This window comes from Ambystoma mexicanum, chromosome 6q (genome assembly GCF_040938575.1).
Source record: "Ambystoma mexicanum isolate Mex_15411 chromosome 6q, UKY_AmexF1_1, whole genome shotgun sequence".
Taxonomy (NCBI): Eukaryota; Metazoa; Chordata; class Amphibia; order Caudata; family Ambystomatidae; genus Ambystoma; species Ambystoma mexicanum.
Window position 1 is genome coordinate 573,377,067 of NC_090937.1, and position 25,505 is coordinate 573,402,571.

General features: G+C 44.2%; 1 protein-coding gene across 3 annotated transcripts in view; it reads left to right on the top strand.

Annotated features, from left to right (window-relative positions):
- The window catches only part of SCLT1 (sodium channel and clathrin linker 1), a 1,687,870-nt gene that overhangs the window by 618,154 nt on the left and 1,044,211 nt on the right, over window positions 1-25,505 (top strand). The gene's annotated exons all lie outside the window — the stretch shown is intronic.

Below are 25,505 nucleotides of genomic sequence, written 5' to 3' on the forward strand. Positions count from 1 at the left end.
TCCAGCTCTTGTAACGCCGCGGGGAGGGAGGAGACCTGCTCTTTCAGTGTGAGCAGCATATCGTCCGCATAGGCCATCAGCTTGTGGGGTCCCCCCCCCGAAGGTGATGCCCTTGATTGCGTTGACGCTTCAGAGTCTCGCCAGAAGTGGTTCTAGTTGCAGCGCATAGAGCAAGGGGAAGAGGGGACAGCCCTGCCTTGTTTCCCTCTGGAGGAGAACCGGGTGTGAAAGCTGGGCGTTCACCAGAAGTCTGGCCGTGCGATGGGCATAGGTTGCCAGAATCATTTCCATGCATTTGGGGCCGAACCCCATGCCACGCAGTGTATTGAAGAGAAAGGACCATTTGACGCAGTCAAATGCTTTCTCTGCATCCAGCGTGACCAGCCCTGCCGGGTCTCCATTTTTCGCTACCTTTTCTAACAGATGGCAAATTGTCCTAAGATTATCATGCGTTTGACGTCCCTTAATGAACCCGGTCTGATCCGGGTGGATCAGCGTTGGCATCCGCTGCACTACCCTATTCTCAAGGATCTTAGTATACATTTTGGCATCCGTGTTGATGAGCGCGATAGGGCGGTATTAGCTGCAACTGGTGGGATCTTTCCCTGGTTTGGGGACGAGAACAATCTTGGCCCCCTCATGGATTCTGTAATCCTACCATTGACTGCAAAGGAGTTAAAAAGGACCACTAGTCTGGGAGCCAGAGTCGCCCTGCACCGCTTATAAAATGCATCTAGGAACCCATCTGGGCCGACGATTTGTTCGGCAGGAGACTCGCAATTTCTGACAACACTGCACCCTGTGTAATGTCCTCCTCCATGGATTCTCTGTCTAGGGCCGTGAGAGTCTGTAGGGGTGCGGAGCTGATATGCTCACGCTGCGAGTTCTGGTCGGGAGACTCGGAAGCATACAGAGCCGAGTAGAAAGCGTGGAACTCTGAGGCTATGTTTGGTGGTCCTGGCCCTATTAACCAGTGAGACTGCTATCGCCTAAATGGTTTGGTCTGCTTTTTTCTGCTTTAGCTGTCTAGCTAGTAGCTTGTCTGCCTTGTTTGCCTTAATGTAATACCTTTTGTTTTAAGTGTAGCAAGCTTTTTTCTGCTTGCTTCGTATGGAGGAGATAGTTTCCCCTTTGCGCTCTTGTATTGCCTGTTCAGTGCTGGGGACGCCTCTGTCTCCATTCTGTGCATGATCCGCTTAATCTCTGCCTCTAGATCTGATTCTAGTTTCCCCTTTAGCCTTGTCCTATGTGCCTTAGTCGTGATGAGCTCCCCCCTCATTGTTGCCTAGAACGCGTCCCAGACTACACCCTCTGAGGTGTCCGCCCCAAAGTTGTTTTCAAAGAACTCCACTATTTTGCCTTCTAAAGCTTTGCTTGTGGGCTGATCGAATAATAGAGCCCTTGGGAATGACCAGTTCCATAGCCTGGATTGCTTAGTGGGCAAGGTCCGAGATGATGATGATGATGATGGTATGGGTGTCTATTGTTCTCACCTTCCCCATGAGGGTGGCCGAGGCCAAGACATAATCTATTCTTGAGGACGATTTGTGTACATGCGAATAATGCGTGTATGCTACTTCCTCACCCCTTAGTGTGGACCATATGTCCCAGAGGGACAGCCTATGGGCCTGCTCATTGAGTGCCCGCAATGCTGGAGGTTGAGCATATTTTTTGACTGTGCTCCTATTCCTAATTGGATCCCAGGCTATATTTGGGTCTCCCATGAGAATTGTCGCCCTCACTAAAGTGTTCCAATTTCGAGATTACCATTTTCAGGAACCCTTTTTGGCCTAAAATCGGCGCATAGATCGAGGCCATTGTGAGAGTGAGTGGGCCAAGTCTTAAGAGAAGAAAAGGGTACCGGCCTGCTGTGTCAGCGTGGGACTTCAGGATGGTCAACTGCATGTCTCGTTTAAATGCTATGGGTAGGTATTTCCCTAGCTTTAGCTTGTATTTGTCCTGCCTCTTAAAGTGGGTCTCCTAGAGGGCCACTATGTCGGGTTGAAGTTTAGATAGAAGCCCTTCTAGCTGCGCCTTTTGACAGGGGTGTTTAACTCCTGGATATTAAGCATCAGGCATTGAAGAGTGTTTCCGACGAAGTATTTTCGTGCGCAGGATCCCGGTTCGCAGCTAGGCTTTACATAACCCGTGTGTGTGTCTTTTGTGTGTGTCCCAAACCGCTCACTTTTTGCACACACCCTTCCTCCCCTCCCATCCTATCCCCCCGCTTCCCTCTTCCCCTCGTTCCCTCCTCCCTTCCCTGGTGTAGGCCCCCCTGTCAACTCTAACAGCGGATTCCATCTGCAGGGGTGACCTACCGATATAGCCAGGATCTAGTGCGGGATATCCTAAAACCCCTGTAGTGATTCGGGACCGGTGAAGAAATCGACCTCCCCAGGTTTTGTTTATATTTGTTCATCCCAAGTTTCACCCTAGGCTTCTTCTCCCCCTTTTAGTCTCCTTTCGAGCTGCGTGCAGAGACTCCTAGTCCTCTCCGCGCCGGGCCTCTTTACTGGGGTTGGTACCCTCCCTTCTTACTTCTCTTTGATCGGATTGTTGACCACTCCCAGTTTCTTACTTAGCTGTGACCGCTTGTAGTCGGTGCACTCTTTGCTTTCTGCTCTTCTTCTATGCCCAGCAGTTTTGACCCCTGGTTTAGCGAGCCAATCCAATGCTGTTTTCCTTGCCACTCGAATACCATCCCGCATTGGAATGTCCATCTGTAGTGAATGTCTTTGTTGCAGAGGGCTCTAGTTACAGGGGTCATTTGCTTCCTCTTCGCCAGCGTTGTTAGGGATAAGTCCTGGAAGAGAGAGAGATCCCCCCCCATTGTGGGATATTTGATTTGCTTTCTTTGCGGCCTACAGGATCTTCTCTTTTCGTGGAATAATCATGCAGGGCTGCCAGGACATTTCTTGGCCGGGCCCCTTGGTTGGATTTCCACGGGCCTGCTCTGTGAACTATGTCCAGCTGGATCCCTGATGCCATCTCCTCCTCCAGCAGGTCCGCAAAGATATTGTGAACTACGCCCTTGAGATCTCTGTCGAGGACCTCTTCTAGCAGGGACTTTATGCCGATATTAGATCTCCTGGAACTGTTTTATAGGTCCTCCATCTGTAATTCAAGGTTATGTGTTGCATTTGCCAGTTGTTCCAGCAGCTCCTCTGACTTCCTGGCATCATCTGCCAATTCTTGGAGTGCCCTTTCATTTATGCCCACCCTCTCCTCGATTTTGCTTACGTCCGTCTTCATTTCCTGCAGGCCCATTGCCAGATCCTCTCTCATTTTGTCCAATTGTGTTTGGACTGTGCCGGTGATTTTGTCCCCAAATTCCGTTTAAAAAAATGGTGTGAGGACTGCATGAGTGACTGCCTGGCCCTGTGTTTTGGCTTGCGGAGGGTATTCACCGTCTGACTGCTCCTGCAGGGTCCCCCTTGGTGGTGGGAGGCCGATCCTTGCCCCAACATCCTCTGGATATCCCCCTCTTGGGTTTTCTTAGTGCATTTTGCTGTGTGTTGGGAGTCCCTCCCCCTGGACTTCGACATATTCCCCTCAGGGGTGGGGGCTGCCTGCCTTCTGCAATGAGGGCATGCTGCTCTGGGTGCTGCTACGGGTTCCCACGGCCTCTGGACCCCGGGAACCCCAGGAGCCGTCACCTTGCTTTGCTCTGCCCATGCCTCGTAGCTTATCTGCTATGGCACACCCCTTTGTTGCCCCGAGCCTCTCTGGCCCCCTGGACCTCTGGGGGGCGTGGGTCCGGGTCCCTGAGGATCCTTTTGGGTTCTTTTTTGGTTAGTGCTGCCTGTGATGGGAAGTGCCCCCACTTATCGCCTGGGCTGCCGCAGGCAGGGTCCGGACCCCACCTTGCTGCACTTAAACGGAGATGCTGATGTCCTGTCTGTGTTATTCAAACCCCACCCCACCCCCTGCTGTAATAGCCCTGTTTGGTGACTTATCCGGCCCCCTCTTCTTTGCGGGGGGGCTAGCACATCCATATGTGGCAGGTCACGGCTTTCCTGCTTCCTTCATCGCAGTGTTACTCTGCCCTTTGTGACCCCTGGATGTAGTTGGCCGGGCTGATCACCCCTTCAGCTGGGGCCTTTACTCCCTCCACCTCCATTTCGTTTTTGCTCTTGCTCTGCCCGGGGCTGGCCGCGTGCCTCCACTCTGTGCGCTCCTCATTGATGTCCTTGTGGGGGAGGGCGCCTGCATCCGCCGTGCTCCTCACCCCCAGGAGAGCTTCAACCTATGGTCCGGAGCTAGGGTGTCAGCAGGATGTGGCAGATGCGGTAAAGCTCCCGCACCTGCCGCCGGGACCTGTCCTGCCAGGCTATCCTCCGGTGTGTTCAGGCAGCACAAGCCCTCCTTATTGCCGGGCTCTGGCCTTTCACTCACCCGGCCTCGCTGCTCTTCCTGCGACTCCTTAGTCGCTGCCTGCCCCTTGTGTCGAGATTGTCCCAATGGCCTGACCCGGCAGGGGGCGGCCGTGCCCGTCTCCCGCCGACTCTTCCTTCCCGACACCAGTGCTACAGCAGTCCCCGTCGGGGGATGTCTGGTTGCTCGGCGGCTTCTCAGTGACTGGGCAGGTCGTTCTCCCACCAGATCTCCCCTCAGCTCTCTGTGCCGCACTAGGCCATGTCCTTCCCCCCAAAGAGCTAGTCTCTGCCTTTTCCTTGGTAGTACCGTCCTCTGCTCCGCTGTGCCTCACCGGTTTCACCCATCTCCACGCTTATCTTGCTCTCGGGCGAATGCTTTATTTTCTTGTGCCTAGTGAGAGCAAGACTCGCTAATTCAACCCTTTTATGGTCCCGAGGTGCAGAGGAGCATCGTTCACGGGGCTCCTTGCTTGACGGCATCTTGGAATCTGTCCTGGTTATTTTCTTAATGATAACAGAACTGTACCTAAAAGTATTCATATTATAACTATCAATAAAATAAACTTTTATTGCCATTTTTCAAAAAGCTATTGTACATAAATAAAATTGGAATATTTGTAATGTCATTTTTCTTTATTTTACTCTTTTTAAAAGGTTCTTTTTAACATTGGAGGTAAGGGACAGCAGTAAGGGGGTGATGTGGAGGCCTTCATAAAAATTAAATTAAAATGTTCAAAATGATAAATCATTTGTATTTTACACCGCTAATTAAAGATAACATAATTACATCCAACATTGTTATTTCAATTCAGGAATTTCATAAACAATTATGTACCTGTAAAAAAAAAAAGTGGAAATTATTAGAATGTTTATTTTGTCAGAAAAGAGTTAAGGTACAAACTTTTGCAATAATAACGTTAATAATAACGTTAAGGTAGCCACATAACAAATATGAACGATACATTTATTACAATATTATATTAAAATCAAATATCATGGTAACCTTAACTCGCCCACAAACCTAAAACATAAAATATCATTATATAATAAAAATTATATGCCTACGAACAAGTAATTTTCTTAAATATAAAATTAAATTAAATGTACACCGTTAATAAATCTTAAAAACAAACAATAACATATTTTTATAATACAAACATTCTATATAGTTAAAAATGTACATTATAATATATAATTATTATTCATACGCAACACTTCTATTAAAAATTATAACACACATATTTTAAGTAAAAGTAGCTTTAACATATAATTAAACACTATATACATAAACTTTTCAATTTTATAATTTGCATTATGAAAAATCAACTACGTTGTAAAATTGCAAATATATAATGTAGTAAACAAACGTAACGGCAAATGCAACCTACAGTACACACAAAAATAACATGCACTACACAAAAACAATTACAATATAATAAACCGTATTTCATATTTACTTCAACAAATAACATCAATATATACACAATTTATAAAATGTACAAAGTTATTAATGTTCACATTACAATAGTCATACTTGACGTAAAAAAATACAAGTCTAATTTCTACTAAAGCAATTTTTGCTAAATAATGCTAAATGTTAACAAAAACAGCTCTTCATTAATAGCATAAATCATTAAAAACGGTTTCACATTTTTTATCAAACAAAAATATTCATAAAACAAATGGCATCGCCTTCACTATAAAATAATACATTAAAAAAAGTGTACAACCCAAACTAAATGTTATAAAAGAAAAACAGGATATGATGACTAACAAACTTGCTCAACTTCCCATGTATATTTATACCCTAGTGGTTGGTGATTTCACCTTAGTTGAAACCATTGAAAGATTTAAAGTGGTTGTAGGACGATCAAGAAATGGCCTGGGACATTCCTAGTCTGAACGTACACTATTCCCATGGAACATAGAGTTTGGCATTGTAATCCGTATGCATTATGTTTAATCTGAAGCTTAAGAGCTTGCAATGGAAGATTTGTTAACGACCAACCAGCTAAATGGACCGTTGAAGGTCACAATGGGAATTCACTGATTGACTATATTTTTGATTGGGAGAGTTTGGGATCCTAAAACAGTCAGAAAGCGACCATCTGCCTTTATTTGTCTGCATGTCAGGTAACAATCTTGGGACGGGCATTATGCGGGTCTCCCTGGACACACAGCAGATGGAGATTAAAGGAATAGTGCGCTCAAAAATATTATTGTCCTGAGGGTTCGGGCATGTGTTTTTAAGCATACGTTGATCGATCATACAAACATTTCCTATGCACCTTACCGTAGTGTTTTTTACAAATGCGAAATAAGGCAGCAGGGAATGGCCATCTTGGAATAATTGTATCCTTTGCTGCATCGCCCAAGGTGGACTGCCCTGGTGGCACAAAATCATATCCCCTGCCCCTGAGGCTGACATCACCAAACCTAGTGATATTCTCTGCCTATCTCCATGACGTTACTGGGCAGCATAGCCAAACGCGCCCAGTCATCACCTACTTGTTAACGTTAGTTGACGCAGAACCCGGAATATCAACACACATCTCACAACACAGTGTGTCCCAATTTTGAATATAAAACTATACTTTTAAAGGAAATAGAAAAACTGTACAATATGTAAAGTACTTTTATTTCACAATAAACGCTCCGAGAACATCCGGCGATTGCCATATTCAAGCAAATGGATAATTTTTTTCTTTGTTCTTGATCCACAAGTGTTTATCGTGAGTCAGGCGGTGTTCCTTTTGGGTATAAGAAGCGCCTTGGACGCACCTTGAATCGCAAGTCTTTGGCGTCAGCTTGGTGCCAGGCCACTGTAAACGATGTCAGGTTGCTCCTTGTCGCTGGTACCGCGTAAGGCATATCGCCCCATGGCGATCGTCCCAAAAAAGAATCATTGTGATCCAGCCATTCAAGTGTATCTGCAGCTGTCTGTTAAAAAACCTGTCAGTTGGTATCTGGAATCGATGACAGTCGCAGAAAGGCAGGATGTAGCTGTTTGAAAAACATAACCGAAATGTGTCTCAGTAGCCGATTTTTTTGTTTTTTTTATTACAATTTTTCATTTTACACATTAATTCGGCCTGTGTTAAAATTTATGATGAACACATACATGAAACCATGGGAACACAACAGCTAAAACAACGTGGAAAGTAGTCTACAATTTGCTTCAGAGGTTAGTGCTATGGAGTATGTTCCGCTTGAAATGGGATGCGGAAGCTCATGCTACAATTCAAAGAACACATAGACAGCATTTTAATTAAATATTAGTTTGGAATTAGGCGTTTGTGGAAGCTGGGGGAACCCAGTGGTGGACTACAGGCATCTCGATGCTGGACTGCCCATGTGCCCGTGACAAAGACAAATAGACACACACAAGTTGTATTTGCGTATCGTTGCAATATGACACAAATAACAACCCAGTACAATATAAGCCAGCAATAATGGTAGGCTAATGATAAGTTGACTCGTTGGTCTATAAAATCGTCGAAAGTAAAAGTTACATAATATTCGGCATTTCCATGCTCTCAGCGTAACGCAGAGACTCTGTTCAGATCAATGAATTTTCATAAAATGAAATTACATTTTCCTGTGTCCAGTTTTGGAATGGTGAAGCTCATCATATTTGACGTTATTACACTCTTCCTTTATGAATCTTCCCTTTCTTTCAAGGTCGAAAAATAATTGAACCTTATACTGTGTATGATGCGTGGGTTTGCTCAGCTTGCAAGCAAAAATTCAAAGCCGCTGACCTTCACTCAGAATGGAGCCAATAGCCCTTCAGACCATAGTGGCATTAGAAATATTTTTAAAAAACATGAATTGTTCGCTGCCATCCACGAATGGCGCGCACAATTTTTAGTTTAATTACTTTGTTCCTCTGGAGAACTTCACACTCTCCCAGTGACTCCCACAGCCAGCCCACACCACCTGTCAGCTCAGCCCATCTCCTGTTCACACGGCAAATCACGTAAACATTTTTCGCAAGGAGCAAGTCTCGAGCCCTGACAAAATGTGCTCGTACAAGAATGTCCGAGCAAGCCCTGCTGCAACCCGCTCCTGCCAGCCCACGGTCCTCTGCACCCATGGCCGCAGTTATCTAGTAGAGGCCTATAAATTGCACACGTGTGTTTGTACTATCCCACTTTGGGTCACTAGCGAGGTGAAGGGTGTGGGTGGTCTTGCCCCTGAGGCAACCAGTGGGGGTTTGGGATGGATTGGAGGGGCACAAGGTTGAACAAACAGTCATTTTCCAGCAGCAGGGGTGAGAGGTGCAGAAGAACATTTGTTGAGATGGATGAACAACTATAAGTCATGGTTTGGCCCTGACACACACAGGAAAGTGATCTCAGAGGAAGATTTAAATTAATACATTCTTAGTTTGCAACATTTTGTCTTGGTGCATCTATGAGAAAGGGACTTGGGAGGCACAGGTACAGGAGGAAAAAGGCGGGGGCTGTCGGTGCTCACTGTTCGCGGCGCTGCTGAGGGGGTGAGGAAACTTAACAATGACAGAATGCGGCCTAGTCCAAAGTTGGAGTCGAGGGTACACAAAATGGAGTCCTAGTGTGTCTAGCAATAGCCCCACCTCTGCTTATATCAGGGCCTTCTTCCCCATGACTGCAGAAGGGCAAAGGAGGTGTCCCCCACGAGTGCAAGATCAGGGTGTCACTTTCGCGTATAATGTATGGGGCCGGGGCTCAACCGACCCACTCCTTTCTTACATTAGCAACGGCCCCCAACACATGCCCCCATGAATATATTGGTTAGTGAGCAGCTATTTCTCACCAACAACCCCCTTTGATGCGCTGTTTTGCTCACAGTCAGTAGTTCTTGCGTGCCGAGTGTCTTATCTAGCTTGGGTCTTATCCATTTTGTGCGATGAGTAGTTATTCAGCTATTTGGGCAACTGTTTGGTAAGGCAACTGCAGAACCCCAACGTTTGCTTTCATGCTGTTATCCATCTGGCCCTCCCACGATCAGTGAAGGTCCCACAGTATCTCGACGAAACTGGGACGTGTGAAAGCACAGCGTTACATTGTATGGTATTTGTAAAAATGGTACTTGTTGAAAATAAAATTGACAAAGAGGATAGATTTCAAAAGACATATTGGATGCTTTATTTGGACACTTTATATAAACATTGTTGATCAAAAAAACAGATGGTAATCATTTGTACCTGGAAGTGAACTGTTCCACAAGCTCTGATTTGGGTGGACAGGGCACGTTTGCAATGTTTTGTGGCAATGTATGTGTCCTCGGAACAAAATCTCGCGCAATTCCATGAGTATGTATCCAAGACAGTCATAATAAGATCGTTCACAAAATCGAATTCCATTTCCCAGTATATTGGCTTGACCACCCATTTTTTGCTTCTTTTTGTGAAGGCCATTGTGTAGCGAAGCATCCCAAAGTTTCCCACAGTCCTCGCTTGTTCACACCCTACATTCTCGTTATGCGCTAATACCTCTAGTAATGTCCTATATTGCATCCCGTCTATGCTGAAATGCAATCTCTTTGGCCTGTACTTTAGGCACATATTGTGGTGCACCTCCAAATCATCTGTGTGACAGAATTATGTGAGTCCCTTCAGATCTCTTAATAGTTTTATCAAACACAATCTTCTCAAGAGCTTTGTGTGGAGGTGAAGATCGAATCAACCACTTCTTCCGTTCCTGCTCCGGCGACAAAGGGCCATGTGCACATTGGTGGAAATGTTGGTTTTCTGTCCAAGAGTGAATGTTGGAACAGTGGTGCATTAGTGGCCGCCATTTCTCTAGTAGAATTTCCACAGACCCATCACAAGTTTTGAAGCTCCACCAAAGATGGTTGCTCAAAGACTGGGACCACTGTAAAATATTTTCAGAACCTTTTTTAATTGATTGATTTGGCAACGTGCCATACATCAAATTGATGGCGAATATTTGGAAACTGCTCTCTCATTGTCTTAGCTATTGAAACATGTCTGTCCGTGGCTATGAGGTCGATTTGCATTCCCCTCGATTGGAGATCTTCCAGGGATTTTATAAAACCAACTTTCTCCATGGCCACTGAGGATTTACATTCGGACACCTGCACGATCACTGAACTCACAATTTTGTTTAGTTTCCATGTCCTGAAAGTGGTATGTGCAGCACTTTGCTGAAAATCCAGGGCTGTCACTATCCATCGCCAGCTAGCCTGAACCGTTTTTCGGAGAATGTACTTTGAATAGACATTTGTTCAATTTTCCAAGCTTCACTAATAGCAAGGAATAGACATTGACGTTGATATTTGTAGTACTGTGTTTTAGAAAGGAACTGGAGTCCCTCAAAATGACAGAAACTGGACAATTTACTGAAACTAGAGCCACTGAAAAGTAAAGCAGCTGCACATGGTAGATTTCCAGCTGGCAGTTTCCCCAGCATCGGTTGAGCTGACCATAAAAATATTGCATGGAGCATCTCATAGGTGGCTTGTATTTTGAGGTTACTGCCTTGTGATACACGAGTCACATTCACCAATGGCTTCTCGCATACTTCCCCTCTCACTGGATGCACACATTTCAGCATCATTATAATCTCCATCAAGCAGCTGTCAAATACAATGTATTTGGGCTCCTTTATTAGACTATCATCCTGCATGAATGTTGTTTCTGACTCAACAGTGGTTGACATATCAGCCCAACTGGACAAGCTGTAGTTGAGATCTTTGGCTAGTTCCTGTCAATTGTGTTGATGCTTCAGTCTCTGTTATTTCAGCTTCTGTTACTTGAACACGAATCATAGAAAACATCAATGTCGATTGTTTTTTGGGTGGCCCTTTTTTGGCGGGTGTTGATTGTGTCAAGTGGTCTTGATTACATTCAGTTTCATCTTCATCTGGTGGAGTTCTCGCATTGTAGCAATGGTCCAACAACACTTTGCTGGCTTCGCCGGTCACATTCTATAAATGTTCTGGCCATTGGGCAAAAGCATCTCGAATCTGCTTATTGATTTGAACACACTGCGCCTCAAATAATAGTTGCTCCATGGTGAAATCAGTTTGGCAAGCAGCATCTCTGATTTCTGTAGCGGTCTGTGTCTGCATAGTTCATACACTATCGGGCAACTAGAAGACAGGTTAGAAAAACAGGTACAATGTAAATCCAACATATAGTATATGGCACTTTAGATTTTTTTAAAAGCATGTTATGAAGGTTACAGCACAAAACACTGTTTGGAAATGAAATTGTTTGTTACATTTGCTTTCTTGGTTTTCTGTGAAACCTTCTTCTTCACTGTAACGACTGCACCAGCAAGCTGGCCCGCCAACTCAGATCCACGTGCCTCCTCTTCTATATCCCGATCTTGTATACATCCCTAGAAAAGAGTATTAATTAAAATAAGTCATTTGTATTTGAAATCAAATTATTCCATTGCACACATGGCTTACACAGATACCCTTGTACACTGCGTATGTCACTTAGTCAAAATATACATTTCGAATTTCAGCTGATTGTTGGCTAGCTTACTCGATCAAAGATGACTGTGCGAAACCCACTGATTGAAATATTGCACTGAAGCACTTTGCAAAAGATGCTCGTTTATAATAATGCCATTGTCTAATGGTATCAGATCTAGGACCTACTTTTTTTCATTCGAGGGAACTATCAGTACGCATACCTCTGGCTCTGTATCAGCTCTGAAGGATGATGTAATTGTAGTCGAAGTACCAGCATCACCCTGTAACACAGTACTTGTTTTACTATGGATGAAACAAGTGAAATTGAAAACACACATTGTGATGCAGACAATGGTACAAATCAATAAAAGCCCATAAATGAAACATTATGTAAACAAACACGATACGTAAATTTGATCCTATTATCTCAAATTCCATGCATAAAACATTTCCGGAACTGAATAGCTAAATAAAACTACCTAATGCGTGCTCAAAGTTGTTGTTGACTCCAGGAAAGACATGGATGCAGAATCTTCCTCCTTCACATTCAGTGCATTGTCATGGAGTTGTAAAGGGAAAATTAGATTTGATTTAGAAATGGAAACCTAAAAAAATTGACATGTGAAGCCACCGATTACGAAAACATTATGCTTATTTCCAAGGGCACTATAGCATAGTGTTATCTGTGCCCATAAATCGTTTTCTATGATGCTCCTAAAACCAAGGACAGATGTTTAGCAAAATGGGGTTCAGTTATAAAGCAATACAATCTCGTAAATATGAAAAGTATTGTAAGGGACATTTACACCTAAAACACCAATCCGTCCATGTAGTTACCTGTTCAGTACCCCAAGGCCTACAGCTAAATCAGGAACCGTGACTCACCTGAGGCAGCATGTGCATGAATAGAGTCAGAATTGCATTTGGAAGCAATTTACAGGACGTTCTGAGTCAATGCTTCTTTGTGTACTGCGATTGGTCGTACATAATCGTGGCAAAGTACAGGCTGCAGATGTGGAATCGATCACCCCTCGAGTACCCCAAGACTTGATGGGCTCTACTTTCAAACTCTTCCGGCACAAATCTGCATTATCTGACCCATTCTCTTATTAGATCTATATTCCTCAGGAATACATGCATTGTAGTGCCTTTAGGTTTGTTATGGGTCTTAGAGCGGCAACCATAAACCGTACATGCAGACATTGTTGGAAATTCTGTAAACAAAAAAAAAGGTCAACATTATTAGAAAATTACTTTGCATAAAAGTGTGAGAAAGATGGAATTATATCATACATTTTTTCTATGCAATCTATGTTTTGGTCACCGAAGCAAAACCTGTGTGGCTGTATTATAGGATAACTTTCATATACAATTCATTGATGTGATGCAAATCGTAACATGTTACTCGTCCCTTGAATGTACTGTCATACATCAAAAGGAAACATGCTTATAGACACGGTCCGCGAAGGATGCAATTCGATCCCAATTGACGCTGATGACAATTGCTATATATCGATAACATAACATAAATTAAAATCAAATCAATGGCAATGAGATGAATGAACATTATACTACTGGGTACGTTTGTTCGAAATAGGTAGAAATTTAATGATCAAGGAGATATGATTAGGTGACCTGCACTTACCTTGACCAACAAACAGATTCAGCAAGCAGGGTAGTTAGTAGCAGGAGAACAGGGAAATGTTCACAGGTAGCACAATGACGAGCTGACTCGCAGTGGTCACAGAAGTTCTCAGGTAGCACGTTCACGAGTTGACTTGCAGTGCTCAAGGATGTTCTCATGATAAATATCAAGTGGTTTATAAAGAATTAGAAAAGTGGGTGTGTATGTAAATGAATGACGTGTATATGGCGTGGTCTTATGTGGATAGCAGGGGCCCGGCCTTCTTCAAGGGGAGACTGCATGGAGACACAGGGTCTGGCTAGGCCATGTGTACAATAGCCACTGCGCGTAAGATACCTTTGAAGTGAACATGGTGTTTGGCACCTTGGCCGTTCCCACCCCTGCCAGCCCCCATTGGGAGGGCACATCCACAGGTGCTAACAGTCGTTGATTCTGGAGGGGTGGATGGAGGGGCCTGAGGCGTGCAGGAAAGGGCCGGAACACTGCTGAATGGAGACACACTTATGTGGATTGCAGGGGTGCAGCCTGCTTCAGGGGAGCCTGGCTGGAGACAGTGGGTCTAAGAAGGGCATGTGAACAATGACCCCTGCGCATAAGATACCTTTGAAGTGTACATGGTGTTTGGCACCTTGGCCGTTCCAACCCCTGCCAGCCCCCTTTGGCAGCACACATCCACTGGTGCCAACTGCCTTTGATAATGGAGGGGGGATGGGTGGGCATGAGGCTTGCAGACAAGGCCCGGAACACTGCTGAATGGAGACACACTTGATTCACTGAAAAATTAAAACAACCATTGATAAAAGTTCTGTTTATGTTGCTAATTTTGATGGCACACATGTACTACACATTATAAACTTCTGGTTGCAGCACAGTGTGGGAAAATCCCCTTTACTGACCGGTGTCACTGGGGAAAGTTTCTGTAATGGCACCAACGACACAAGCGGGTATTACTCGTCGAACGCGGTGTCCAAGCCTCCCATGAAGCCACCATGTAAACGTACGATAAGCACCAGCCTGTACCACCTGTGAAAGAGAAAGATACAAACTGTTTTTAAATGAACAAGATAAGTGTATTAAACCTTAGTTAACAATGACAAATCTTGTATCCAATGGCATTGTTGCCAGTACAAATGTTACTTAGACACTGTACAATATTGAACGACTATGCATTCCATTACATTTGGGATGTAAAGAAATATTGCTTCATGGTTGTACATGAAATAAACATAAGGAGACCACCATGATTTCCCCAAATTGCGAGTGATGTATAGAGTGATGTATAGAATTGCAAGACTAAATTTGTTTGGCATTGATAGATCAAAGTTACGACAATATAGGAGACAACCATGAAATGGTAGTGGCCTAAGTGACATCACAACTATAGTACACTTACTCGTTACTTGGATTGCGAAGGCAAACTGTTGCTCGAAGTTTGTGCATAAGCAACATCATAATCCTCAACACAGATCTTGTGAGGCAGGCTGCCCTGAAGTCATGCTGCTTGGTAATGCATTGCGGCCGTGTCTCGCCTTCCGATATGTAGGACAAGCATCCAGAGTTTTCTCGGCAGCAGCAGGTCTCCTCCGCGGTTGGTATTAGCGCGCACCGATTGCAGGTACACCAGGTGGAAATGCTGTCCATGTGACTAGGCTCAGGCTCTTGCTCTGTTGAATCGTCCTCCCAACTGTCGTCCGAAGACCCATCGTTTCCGCATCTTTCTCTTTCCAGTAATTCCGCCTCGGAATGCTCTGGCTCGTACTGGTAGGGCTGTATTGTTGCCATTATGGGGCAAAATAAAAATGGATAGTAATGGCATTATCTGTTCACACAGGCTACGAGAAATGAAGGTAGCAGACCAGAGCACAGAAACGAAGCACAGAATACTCAATTTCAATACAGTGAAATGATTGGAAAAGCAAATCTGATGTCTGATGAGAAGCGGTCTGTTTATACTTATTGAGGAAAGAGTCGTCCTGCCATTTCCATGGAGACACGTCATTAGCTGAAGTTCAGAGAATGTTGGAACGAGACGCACATTGGCGTTGTGAAATGGGCGGTACACGTCTAGTGATGTCAGCCTCAGGGGCGGGGGATATGATTTGGTGCTTTTGTTTACTTTTATTCCAGCAGGGGTGGGTTCTGTAGGGTATTTTGTGGAGATTTGGGGCCTGACGGTATTTTATTACCGCCGAAAAATAACTTAGCAATAATCACTCTTTGTATTCAGATTTGGCCATGTGCAACAATAATACAATGGACATGCATTATTTCAGCACCCAGACCTGCATATTTGGTATACGTGGTTGGTGGTATTTTGGTGAGCATAATTCCCTTGTTTTATTTGTGGCCCCAATGTCCAGAATCCCTTATCTTTGCTTAGATTTTTCGTGTGATCACTAGAGAGACCTCAGACCTGCATTCTAGGAATACCACATTTTCCAGTGATAGTGTTGGTGTGCCACCATGGGCGAACTCACTGACTTATTTACGACAGAGAGCTATATATGGTAGTCTTGTGGTAATTTCCACTACCTTATATACGGTAGGGAGCTATGTTCAGAGAGTCTCTCTTCCCGTTGGCTCATGTACCTCCAACGAGCTATGCTACAGTCACTCACAATTATTCATACTGATTCTGACATGCACACATCTGTCTTAAAATGACCATTGCACTGTTTAAAAATCTCCCCACATCATCAGCATTGTAATGGTAAACAATAAACATCACCCGTCTGTTTTCAAATATTTTTCTGTATTATAAAAGTTGTATTTAAACACGATCTCATTCTTTACAGAAATAAAATGGTACAGTCAAAGCATTGTCTGTGACACACTGCAAAGAGAGTGGCGGAGAACAGAACTCAAATTGCAACATTAGCACTTGATTAAGACACGCACAGGAATCCTACACTGACTGCATATTACCGTACACACTCAGCTCCCACACTTCTCATTACCTTATCTTTTTAGTTGTTCTCTTTGGCTGTTCTCTTTGTGAATGTGGCTCCCTTGGATTAACTCCAGCAAAAAGGAACGCTTGCCTTCTCAAACCGGGGTCATTGCCTGGAATTCTCAGCTTTTGCAGATAGGAACGCCTCAGCCAGTGGAAAGGTCCTTCTTTCAGCTCTCCCCAATCTCGACTGCAGCAGGACACAGGAATCTGCATTCAGTCAGGAGCCCCACAGCCAGCTTCTTCTCCCCAGTAGTGCAGAAAAATGTCTGCCGTCTTTTTCCCCGATACTGCCCACTAAAACTTTCATCTCAGCCCTCTGTATGACGTGTCCCAATGAAATCCATCATCTCTCATCCTCCTACTCTCAACAATAGCTTCGCTTATACATTTGCAATTGTTGCAAATCTGACTTCCTTCTTCCTGCAGTTACTGTGCACAAAAACACGGAGAAGCAGACAAAGAAGAGAAGAAAAAAAAACTGCACACACATTTAAATGGTTTTCAGAGTATGCCTAATTCTGCAGTGGAGAACACATTTCATTAGTGGGTTATGTTAAATAAGGTTTTATTAGTCAGGTTAATGGTTAATAGGTTAGCTGTTAATTTTCAAATGTGTCTCTCGCACCATAGGCATTTCAGGTGAAAAATAGTGTGCATTTTTAAATGAGCACGTGTGCTTTTAACTGTAAAAATAGATTTGCATCTTATATGTTAAAATCGTTTTTGACTGAATAGCCTGTCTTTCCTTGTTAATCTGGTAACCCATATAGCAATGCACCGCACCCTTGTGGTGGTGCTGCAAAAAAAATGTGCTCCTTGTGCAGTAGTGCTGTACTCTGTGCTGTACCATGCCAAATATCCTTACAGTTCTTATATTTCCCAGCTCCCGATCCACTTGGTTATGCTACTCCCTTAATTGCTTTTGTTGCACAATTTTTTCTACGGGGGTGGGTTCTAGAGCCTTACTAGGAACTTACCCTGCTCGTGATCCTCTTGCGTTTTGACCCCCTTGGGTGCTCCTATTGGATTGCTTATGCACAGGGGTGGGTTCTGGAGCCTTACTAGGATTTTTGCCCTGCTCCTGATCCACTTGGTTATGAGACCCCTTTATGTGCTTTTATTGGACTATTTTTTCGACGGGGGAGGGTTCTTTAGAGCCTTACAAGGAACTTACCCTGCTCATGATCCCCTTGCGTTAAATGTATGTTAAATCGCTGGCAAGCTTGGGTGGACCTTCAGGCAGGTTTTAGGAGGGGTAGAGGAGTGGTGGATCAATGTTTTGTGTTTTTTCTGATAATCCAAAAGTACAATGTCTTGATGAAAATAAATGTGTATGTGATATTTTTGGATTTAAAAATGGCATTTCATTTAGTTTCAAGAGTACACGTGTGGCAGATACTTTTAGTGCGTAAAGCCCTCCATATCGGATTTCCATAATATCCAAGCTCTATTCGGACACTAAAGCTTGTGTTCGCTACGAGTTGGGTAGTGAATTAACAAGCTCTTTTTATGTTGGGCGGGGTGTTGAACAGGGTTGTGTCTTGGCCACACTTTTATTCATCTATATTCAGGAGATGCATTGGTACGTGGGTCTCAGGACTCCCCCAAAATGGCCTCGGCTAAATTTCCGGCCCTATTTCATGCAGACTATGTGGTTTTGATCGCTACTATACCACACGGGCTGCAGAAATCTGTGGCCATCTTTCTCGGTAATTGTAAGGATTTGCATTTGGAACTGAACACCGGTAAGACCAAATCGATGGTGTTCAGACCCCAATTTTTGAGGCATGTCTCAATCAGGATGGAGGTAGAGGGTGTTCCACTAGAAGTTTAGTGGAGCCATCTTGTCTTGTTTCAAACATGGGAGTGGTGCTATATGCCCGGACTTGGACCTGTATAAAAGGCAAGCACTTCCAGCAGCATTTATGGTTTAGCGCTTTGAAGATATGCAAATGCTGGTAAGCTGGTTATAGGGGAGAATACATTTTTGAAGAAATTATTGCTACCCACCTCCACCCCCCCCTGAGTGCCATCAACGGCATTGGTCCATCAAGCATATGGCACTACAACCAGTTAGTGTGGAAGTTCTGTTTAAACTGGTTCTTTTTTGGGCTGAACTATGCACCCAACCAGGTTTGGGCTAGTGCCGGGATGCAACTTTACCTCTTTTGTCCTTGAATGGGGGGAGAAGCTTGAAATGGTTTGCCCATGTAAAAAATATGCTCCACAAATTGAATGGAGCTGAGCTTTCGGTAATCCCTCAGTCCATCTCCCTGTCAAATCTTGGCTATTTAAAACGGTCTCTCAGGACATGGACGCTGGAACGGCTCATGTTAGATGTCATTAAGTTGAAATTGAGTATTTTGAACATGGGGTTTAAACCCTATCTGGACATAATCTCCCCCGCTTTTTGAAAAATCGATGTATGTCCGGTTTAGATTGGGGATTCTCCCGGTTGCAGCCTTCACACATTTAAGGAAGGAATATAAATCGGTTTCATGCCCAATGTGTGGGGCTGCTAACAAGACGGTGTCTAGTTTTCTGTTAATCTGCCCCACAACCCTTCGGTACTTGCGAGAAAGTAGGCTCTCACTTTTTAAGATCTGCATGTTTTTCATGATGCAGTCTTGCCACTTCCCTGTGGTATTTGCCACTGCTAGTTACATTAACAGAGCTTGGCTGCAGAGGAAGAGAGTACTGAATTAACTATTCCTGTGCGCTTCATTAGGTCTTAAGCCATCCATTTAAAGTCTTAGAATGTTGCGTGTACTACTATTATACTTGTTGTGTTTTAATGTTGTTTAATCTGATATCCAACAGTTGATTTGAATGGTTTTAGGATATGTAAATGTTTTACCGTATTTAATTCTATTTTGCATGACTGTATTGTCTACATAATTTTGTATGTACCTGAGATTTAATGTCGAATAAAGGGAATATGATGATGAAAACAAAAACAGGGAGTTAACGTTGCCATGATATTTGATTTGTATCTATTTTTATACATGTATTGATCATATTTTTTATGTTACTGTATCTTTTCTAATATTTGTAGAATTTAAGCTTTTATTGGTTTAACCTAAACTCTTTTTTGCAATTATTGGCCCAAATATATATATATGTCCTCTACACTCTGTGTTCTAGACTTCTTGCCCTCTTGTCTCCTCTTTCTTCTCTCGGGCTCCCTCTTGATCGCGATCCTCCCCCACACTACCCCTCTGTCTACTCTCCTCCACCCTCCTGCCTCCATGTCCCTCCCTGTGTCGCTCTTTTCTCTCTCTAATGCTCCCTCTAGCTCCTACCCTCAGTCCGCCTCATGCTCTACCTCCCAAACTTATCTTCAATCACCCTCTAACTTCCACACAAACAGTAAATAGATACCACCCTCTTTATCAACACCTTACGTTCACTCTTTCCAAATTCTCCAAATGTCTCCTCCAAGTACTTTCCCACCTACAACACACTCCTTTCTGGTCGTTTAGTCCTCCTTTGCAAACCTAAACCGCACCCAATCACCTCACACAGCTTTTTATAGCTCTCCCATTTCTGTCTCAAAGCTTCTCTGAGCTCCCATTAGTTACTCAAGTCAGCTGCTTACCTGGGCCAGTCTCTTTGTAAGCCATTTCCAACTCCTTCGATCCCATTTCCTTAGGGGCTGGAATTTTCACAGGAAGTCTTCATAAGGGCCTTTAGCCCCACCCCCTTTTGTCTCCATTTCCCTCCAGCTTGCCATGTGGTCTCCTGCATTGTATCTTTCTTCCCCTCCTGGATTAAGTAAGTCACTGTCCACATGTGTTTTTGTGAGTATTCCCTGTTCTCCCCTAGTATTGTACATTTCCCCCCTTTGCTTCAGTTCCTCTGCTGCTACTCCTGTTCCCATGTAGTGGTCTGGGGGATTCCAGGTTCGGTGTTATTTTCTTATTTGGCTCCTGAATGGGCAAGTCTAATCCATAGCAATTTGAGTTACTAGTCTTTTCCTCCTGCTCTTGGCTGAGATTTGTCTTTTGCACTTGGGTGCATCGTGGTACGAGTCCTTATTTACCTTGTGCTGCTTCCGGTGGTCTACAATCAATCTCATGTTTCTGGGGAGTCTGGTGCATGCTGGTCACTGTACTCTATGGGTCTTGTGTTGGTACGTTAGGCTACTCTGACCTCCATGACTGTGGGGGAAACCCTGTGAGATATCAGAGATACCTGGCCAGGAAAGTCAGAGGCTGATGGGTATAGGTCAGTGACAGAGGTACCAATGCACATTCACAGCTCCACACATACTGGGGAGTTGGGGACAGGGTTTCTCTTTAACTCCCCCACACCACCTCTGGGGTAGTTTTGGCTCTGTCCCCACCCTGTTAGAATGCTTGGCCTAATTTCAGAGGGGAAATTTGCCCCCTTTGGCAGGGTTAGACCCATGCCCCTGCTAAAGAGTCCAATGCCAACACCAACAAAGTCGCAGTATTTCTAGAACTCAAGGTCATTGTATTTGGAAAAACAAGTGCACGTATCACAGTAAATTAAGGGCCTAAAAATGGGGGAGGCTTTCTAAAAATTGACAGATGCCACCAGAATGCTAGAGAACTTTAGACTGAGCACTTTGAAAGTAACCTCAGGGACAAAAAAAAAGATACAATGCCACCAGAAATAGTTTGTGTAATCATGCATTCACTTTGCAGATTGTGGACTACATGTTTTTAAAAATACATTATAAAATCACTGGTGCAACTAAAATTCCAGTCTTTGTCCTAAAACTCCCTGGACCCACATTGGATGCAGGGAAATGTCCATAGGCAGTAATGTACCCCCAAAGTCACTTTGCAGAGTTTCAATTGAGTAAAATGTTCTCCATATAAAATCTGCAAGACAAAGTCAAAAGACAACCTGCATGTATGGGTAAAAGGCAGTCCTATTCTACACCAGAGGTGACGATTCAGCAGTCAACTAAAGGGAGGACCATCAAAGACCCCAATGAAGTTCCATGCTCATTGTATTTGTTACCAAAAATTCACTTCCAGCTACGCTAAGAAACCTGATAAGTCCAAAGCTTCTTTTCCAGATGTGGTGTACAGCACAAATTTCATGGAAACAGGATGTGACGAATTCAGGGAATTTGTCATTTCTCCCCAAGTGGGAGCTGCCCCCTTTGGGACTAGGGAGGTGCACTCCCTAGGGGACAGGGCAAGCAGGATCTCAATGGGGGTGACCCTTCCCACTTTTGGGGACAAGGTATCCTCAAGCATAGATGCTTCCATACCTCCCTATTGTACTGACTCCCAACTGTTTGTAGAGTATGTGAGAGCTGAACATGCAGGGCCCTCGGCTTGGTTTCTGACTATGTGCTGGTGACACCTCTACCTGAAGCCCAGGACCAATTGTGTCTTCTCTCTCATTCCATTAAGGAACTGTAATGACTTGGGGCTCATGCACCAGAGAGGAGAACCACTCTGTTGCTGGAGTCAAGCAGTTTGCATCGGAGAGCAGAAGAGGGACTCTTTCCCTCTAAACCACCTGAAGGCAGGACCACGGAGAGCCCATGGAACGCTGCTGAGCCCATGGAGGAGGAGGAAAGCGGAAAGCTGCCGAGCCCATGGAGGAGGAAAGCAGAAAGCTCCCGAGCCCATGGAGGAGGAGGAAAGCAGAAAGCCGTCAAACCAAAGGAGGAACCAACCACCACCAGCGCAATTTGCCAGCGTCTGCTGAAGTTCTGTCCTATAGAGACCGTAGGAACCGAAAGTGGAGACCCGACAGCAAATAAGTCAGAGTTGCTGTTCCGGAGCAACTGAAGCGCCCCACTCCCCTGACATTCACCGGCGCAGGAATAAATGTGCGAGGTCTGAGAGAGGGAGCGGGAGGAGGGTGTAAAAACCTTGAAAAAGCCTGCAAGGAGCTGATAGTGAGAATCAAAACAAGGAGCTGAACAGGAGCATAACCTGGCAATGGGGGACATTAAAAATATCCCTGAAAGGGGGGAAACCAGAACCATAATTCTACAAGGGGCCGTGAGTGAAAGTGCCGCACAGGGGGACCGAACCACAACGGAATCATCCATGGGGGACTGACATGGAGGCTCCAGGAGCAGATGAATATCAGTTGAGTACACTAAGGCCAGAGAGGCCAACAAGCCTACGAGGGAGAGAAGAGGGGTTGGAGAAGACCGAGAAACAAGCGGCCTGAAGGGTCCGTTCGCTCCAGCGGATCTAAGAGTGAAAAATACTATTTTCCATTCTATCAGTGAAATCAAGACATCAAATTAGCAAGTGCCAGGCACATTTGCGCAAAGACAAACTACTGGAACAATTTGTGTGGGGGTCCCGAGTAACATTCTCGCATTTTGCATGTTCAGAAAAATACTTCATTAATAGACATACAGCAATTGTACAATGTGAACCCAGTGTAAAACAATGGGGCTAAAATGGTACAATTGCTGTATGTCTATTAATGAAGTAATTTTCTGAACATGCAAAATTAATATATGTGCATTGTTTAGCTACTGATTATCCTTTGATGTATACAAACTTATTTCTTTTGGCATTTGCTTTGTCTGTTATCACTGTTTCATTTGCACATTGTTTTTCATGAAAGAATCACATTGTATCAGTTTGTGGACTCTAAAAAAAAGTCCTGACTAGTTTAAGATGCTTATATCAAAAATAGAGATAAACTGCTTGCAGCTAAATAATAAAAGCTGTACTAACACTAATTAGTCATAATGTGTTTTTCTATGTTACAATGGGTTCTCAGTGAGACAAAATGTATGTGTCTTAGTGATATACGATAAAAGAATGAATATTTGCATTAAAATTGTTGCCAAGTTCTAAATCTTGACGGCAGAACGCCCCCTTGTTTCAAACCATTTTTCAGCCCATAGTCCTGCCGGTGTAAGGGCTGTCCCTCCAGTTACCAAGGAAGATTTGATTTAACAGGTGCTCAAGTGCTCTGTCAACAAACATCACTGTGGACAAAGGGGCTTGCCAAGTAACGAGACAAAACCTATACCATTCACATGGGGCGAGGTGGGAGACAGGCAAGTGAATGTGTAACTGGGGAGAGTCACTAACCCTCACTCACAGACAGGGAACCATGGAAATAAGAAAAACGCAAACTAGAAGGGAAAAAAAGAAGCAGTACTGTTTTAACATTTCATCTGTGGCTTTCACTCTTTCCAATTTTGCCTGTAAGGCTTTTTCCTGTAGCAGATGGGCTGTAAAAGATGCTGCAGTTCTTACCCTTGAAAACATTTAGAAGGTGTGCAACTAGCTGTACGAGCACTTGCTTTTCAGTAAAACAGAATTTCTCATTTGCTCCTGATGCAGAGGATTCTGTTATTCTGGATAATTCTCGACACTCTGGTGCAGGTGGCTTTGCCTCTGCCAAAGATTTATCAAAATCAAGAGAAAGCCTGATGAAGGGAAAGAGGTTGCAGAAAATGTTGGTCCTCCTGGGCTCTTGGATTAGTTTGTCCTTCGCAAACCTCGGGAAGCTCCAGTTTGATTGTCAAATCAATGGGCTCAGTATCAAGACTCTAAGCACGAACTGTTGGAGGTATCCCCTGAGCTGCTTCCTTTCATGGGGACACTGTTTCCTCTGAGATCCCTTCCAGAGTCCTTTCCCTCAGACTTCTCTAACAATTAATGCTTTGGGGTTAGGTTAGATGACCCACTGTGGTACTCTACAAGTGTGCCACCTTTGCTCTGTGTTGGGGGAGTAACCGCACATAAACGTGTTGGTACTGAAGGCCATGCTTTTGTCAGCCTTTTTTCCCATTTTCTCTGGTAGTGTTGTTCAACTTCACAGATCCAACCACCACTGCAATGTTGTATGTGAACAAGCAAGGGGGAACCCGCTCTCTGTCACTGTGCATGAGGGCTTTTGGCTTGAGCAAAAATGTTTCCATTGTCTGTACATGTCTAGGGTGTCGCCAGCACAGAGGCAGACATGCAGTCCTCTCTGTGACTCCACCCATGATTAGGATTTAGCTGACAGCATTTACCGATAGTGGGGTGTTACTCCGATGGATTTATTTGCTACGAGACACAACAAGTGTCAGTCCCAAGCTTCATGGATAGAGAAATGTTAGAATTCCTTAGGGATGCCTTCCTTCTGGATTGGTCAGGCATGTTCCCCTATGCCTTGACACCAAAGCCAGTGATCCAAAAGATGCCACATAAGTTCAGGCACAACAGACTCATGGTTGTGTTCATGTTCACCCCGAACTGGCCAAGCACGTTCTGGAACTCTGATTGACCAATTCAATAGGATGATCTTCCTGGAACTTCCACCATTGAGGAGTAATCTTCTTGTTCCAAGCAAAAGGGTTGATGCCCCCCGCCACCCTAATGCTACCCTCACCGTTTACCCCAAATGTATCAAATTGAGAGCCTGGTACCAATGTACGCTCAAGCGGAACATTCGGGGACTAACATGAAGGTAATGTTTATGAACAGGAAGGATTCAACCAGTAAACGATATAAAAGCAAGAGGAGGCACTTTGGTCATTTGTCTCTTTAGAGTAAGATTAATCCTCTAACAGCATACATAGATAATGCCATGTCATTCCTCTCCTATTTGGCCGGTACAGGCATCAAAATGGACCCTGGCAAACATTTTCTTTTGAATTTTGCAGCCTATTTGAACTGGGGTTGGAATATTTTTCTTTGCAGACTGAGGCCATTAGGCTTTACTTTGACTGCTATTTTGTCCCCCTTTCAGAAACCCTCCACCTAAGTGGAATAGTTCTGGATTCTCCTATGTTGAACCTTTTTGGGCCTATGGCTCAATGTGAACTTCACCACCTCGCCTGATGACTGCCTTCATAGTGCGGTCACCTCTGCTAGGAAGGTAAGCGGGTTGCAGGCCGATCACCATGCAGTCTTTATTACTGACAGTGGTACTTGGGAGTGGTCTGTTCTTTATCCCCAAAATCTTGTCTGACTTTGATTTCAACCTAGAAATTAATATATCTGTCTTTCTGCCTTGCCTCCCAAATTTCTCCAACGGAAAACCCTCCATAAATTGAATGGGCAATGAATATTATAGTTCTGTTTGGACAGAACTAGACCTTTTCATAAATTGTAGAATCGTCTTGCCACTCCTGGTGTTTCACCTA